The sequence below is a fragment of the Trachymyrmex septentrionalis genome, unplaced genomic scaffold, assembly GCF_001594115.1.
Source record: "Trachymyrmex septentrionalis isolate Tsep2-gDNA-1 unplaced genomic scaffold, Tsep1.0 scaffold235, whole genome shotgun sequence".
Taxonomy (NCBI): domain Eukaryota; kingdom Metazoa; phylum Arthropoda; class Insecta; order Hymenoptera; family Formicidae; genus Trachymyrmex; species Trachymyrmex septentrionalis.
Genome location: NW_017305392.1, coordinates 436,391 through 440,549, shown reverse-complemented (window position 1 = coordinate 440,549; position 4,159 = coordinate 436,391). Strand labels below are relative to the sequence as shown.

General features: G+C 25.8%; 2 pseudogenes; both read right to left on the bottom strand.

The window, feature by feature from the left end:
- The window catches only part of LOC108748584, a 5,835-nt pseudogene extending 5,368 nt beyond the window's left edge, over window positions 1-467 (bottom strand).
- A 631-nt stretch (window positions 468-1,098) lies between these two features.
- LOC108748583 overlaps window positions 1,099-4,159 on the bottom strand; it is a 9,079-nt pseudogene continuing 6,018 nt past the window's right edge.

Below are 4,159 nucleotides of genomic sequence, written 5' to 3'. Positions count from 1 at the left end.
AATATAAAAAATACAAATAGATGCATTTATATATCATATTTATCGACACGCATCACAAATTTATTTAACAAATTGTTCGTTTAGTAAATACTAAGGGTATTTACGTATCACATTTTTTATCTGACATTGATTATTTAACTACTATCATTTTTGCAGAATATTAATGTTTTTAATTTACTAAAATATTTACTGAATACTTATTGTTTCGAACTGTTTGAAATTGTTAGTAGTGTTAAACTACTTATAAATTTGGACCCAATTGTTGCATTACATAGTACACATGTTGCCTCTACATTGCTTTCTGCGATAAAAAAATCTGAAATTTAATGAAAATTATCTTCTTTCTTCTCTTTTTTTATTAACTATGTATTAACTATGTATTTTTTTATTAACTTATGTCTACATTATTAATTACCAACTGGGATAAAATTGTCTGTCTTTGGAATTGTATCCTCATTTGCAGTCATCAATATCTGGATTGCTCTCGTTATCTACGCGATCTGAATTTAGACCTGATGATATCCTACATTTACATAAGAAGTTATTAAAAAGGCGATAAGAAGTACAGTAAATACATTATTTTTAATTATGTACATTTTCCGCTATACGTACTGAATTATAATTTTTTTAGAATATATTATTTAAACATTTATAAGTAATCAAAAATGTAGCGATCAAACAAATTTAAATATTTCGTAAATGTGATAATTATCGAATTAAAACTAAAATGCATCAATATTACTAATTTTTTATAGTAAACATAATAATAATAAATTTGAAACATTGAAACCAGTTTGTACTTAATGAGGGTGTGTAATTTAAATGAAAACTGATTAGTTTTATAAAGAGGGCGCACTTAAAGAAATAGGGACTGAGAAACAGAAAATGAAAACTTTAATTTTATTAAATTCATGTCTTGTTGGATTATACAGTGTATAATAGATACAACTTTTTATTTTATGTTCTCTATTCTTTTGATTGCACGCATTATTAATACACATATATCAAATATTTCATTAAAATTTGTAATTTGTTTATGTTATATCAGTAGATTTTGATCTTTATTTGTTGAACGTTTATAATGCTTAGAATTGCAAATCATATTTGACGACATTCAACAAAAACCTGTTTAATAAATTTTTTAGTTGATTTAATAAATTTTTTAGTAAATTTAATAAATCTTTTTAGTTTTATTTAAGTATATTTTTCTGCGTTATATTTTCTTTAACATTGATCATTTTACTACTTTAATTTTATATTTTATACGTTAAATAATTTTTTAATTTATATGAAGTATACATGTGAAAACGTTTTAAGTGATTTCTGAGCTCCCTTACTCACTCTCTGATACTTAATTGTTAAGTTACATTTTTTGCATATTGCCTTTGTATCGCTTTCTGGGATAAAATAATCCCAAATCCAATGGAATTTATCTTCTTTCTTCTGTTCTTCTTTTAATTTTTCTAAATGTTTCTTTACCAAGTGTTTATGTAAATTTGCTAAATATCTATTATGTATAGGAAATTTTACATTACAGTAGTTGCATCTTGCGATATTATATTTTGTTAATTTTGTGTAATGTTCACGTATCCAATGACGAACTCGGATAAAATTGTCTATTTTTGGAGTTATATCCTCATTTGCAATCATGTCATTATCTGAATTGCTCTCGTTATCTACCAATCTGAATTTGAACCCAATATCCTACATTAACATAAAAAGTTATTAAAATAGCAGTAAAAAGTGCAGTAGACATATTTTTTTCCTTTTGTACGTCTTTTGTACGGACTAAATTATAATTTTTATGGATTTATTATTTGAATATTTAGGAATAATCAAGAATCTAGAGATCAAGCAAATTTAAATATTATATTTTGTAAATCGGATAGTTATCGGATGAAAACTAGAATGTATTAATGTTACTAATTTTTTGTACTAAGCACAGTGACATATTTGACAACATGCACCAAAAACCTTTATAAAATTTTTAGTTGACTTAATAAATTTTTTTAGTTTGTTTAATTAATTTTTGTAGTTTTATTTGAATATATTTGCGTTACATTTGCTTTGATAAACATTGATTATTATAGTGTTTTTATTTTATATTTTTTAGTACGTTTACTTAATTTTTAATAAGTAAGTTTAATTTCTAAAATAAGTTTAATTAATTTTTTAATTTATACGGAATATACATACTTGTGATAACGTTTTAAATGTTTTTTGAAATCAGTTATTGTATGGTACTTAATTGTTAAGTCACATTTCTTGCATATTGCCTTTGTATCGCTTTCTACGATAAAATAATCCCAATGGTACAGTGGAATTTACCTTCTTTCTTTTGTTCTCCTTTTAATTTGTCTGAATGTGTCTTTACCTTTAAGGTGCTTATGTAAAACAGCTAACGATGATTGATTCTTATGTATATTGAATTTTGTATTACAATAATTACATCTTGCCTCATTACTACTTGTTAATACTGTGTTCACGTATCCAACAACAAACTAGGATTTGAATATCCTTTGCTTCTTGTTCTGCTATTATAACGTTTTATAAGGATTATTAGTAACTAATCACAAGAGGTACAGAAACGATGTAAAGAATCGTTCGCAAAAATAGTTTATATATGTTTGAAGAGGAACGTACATGTGATTCTTTGATGGAATACACATAAATATTGATGTTTGTATTTTTGAATTTGTTTGGCGAAGATTTAATAAGTCTTTATATAGCTTTTATGTTAAGTTATCTAGCATCTTATGTTATATTTAAGATTTTACACATTCTGTCAAATCTGAATTGGAAAGACTCTTTATAAAACAATCCATAAAATTTGAAGCGCTCTGTGCTAGTGTGTGTTGAGATAAAATGTGTTTTACAATTGTGAAAATTAATGTGTTCTATAATTGTGAGAATTAGAACATTTGAGAGAGAAAGAATATTATTAATTTTTTTTGTACACTAACTTAGTCTGAACGTAAACGTGACATATCTCAATTAATAAAATATTCAATGTATACTTTATCAAATAACACAATAAAATATATCGAGCATTTCGGTTTAATTTTTTTCTATATTTTTATTATCATACATATTTATGTCAAATTGTGTACAAAGCTTAAAGTGCACTGAGTGCGCATCAGATCTACTAATCATGAAAATCATTGTTAGTTATGAGACTCCAGCAGTTGAAGGAATGGCTGACCAGCGACGCTATGAAAGTATGAAACAAAATATGATTGCGTTTGTTTGTGTTTAATAAAGACATATAAAAAATTGAGTGTTTTCTTGTGAATTCTTTTAGGTACGTAGTTTAATTATTATCTGTAATTGTTCCTTAATCAGTGTGAATGATATTTTATAAGAATTCTGTGTCTTTAAACGTGAAAGTTGAAATTTTTCACTTGGAGCTTCAATTTATTCTAATTTTCCAATTTCGTGCCAAAAGATTTTTTGGGCAAAGCAGGGATAATCTATTCTCTTTACTCGGTATATGATTACATAGAAAATACTTGAAATACAAGGAGGAACAGATTTTTCGAGTGTACACTTGTTTGTTTACATCTTATTTTTGTATATTAATTGCTACAGTGCAGTAAAATGATTTATATGTGATCTAGTGCAGTCATTGCACTAAATGAACCTATGAAAGCTGCATTACGTATAAAGAATTTGATAGTTACTTTTGTGAAGATTGCCAAGATTTATTCTGTTTTTTTAAATTTTATTTGCATTGCTCGAGTAATTTATTCGATTTGCCTAGGAGGGTCGGGCACAGCTAATAATTTTTCTTTTTGTATGTTTTAACTAAAACGACATGTTAATGTTCAAGATTTTAAATTTTTTTAAATTCTATTTTAAGTACTTTAATAAATCTATAAAAATAAAAATAATTTTTGATCTTAATTTCAATTATGACATTTTTTTATTTTCATCCGAACTGCCCGGATTTCCCCTGTGACACGTATTAAAGACTTGAGATATTAAAGAATATGACACGTATTAAAGAATATGATTCCAGTAGGAAACATTTTAAAATATTTCGGAAATGTTGTAAAAACGTTGTAACGTTGAAATAAAAATAATTTTTATAGAAAAAGACGTATAAATTATGTATATGCTTACATGTGCACGCGCATGCCCTCGTGCACGTATGCCCACA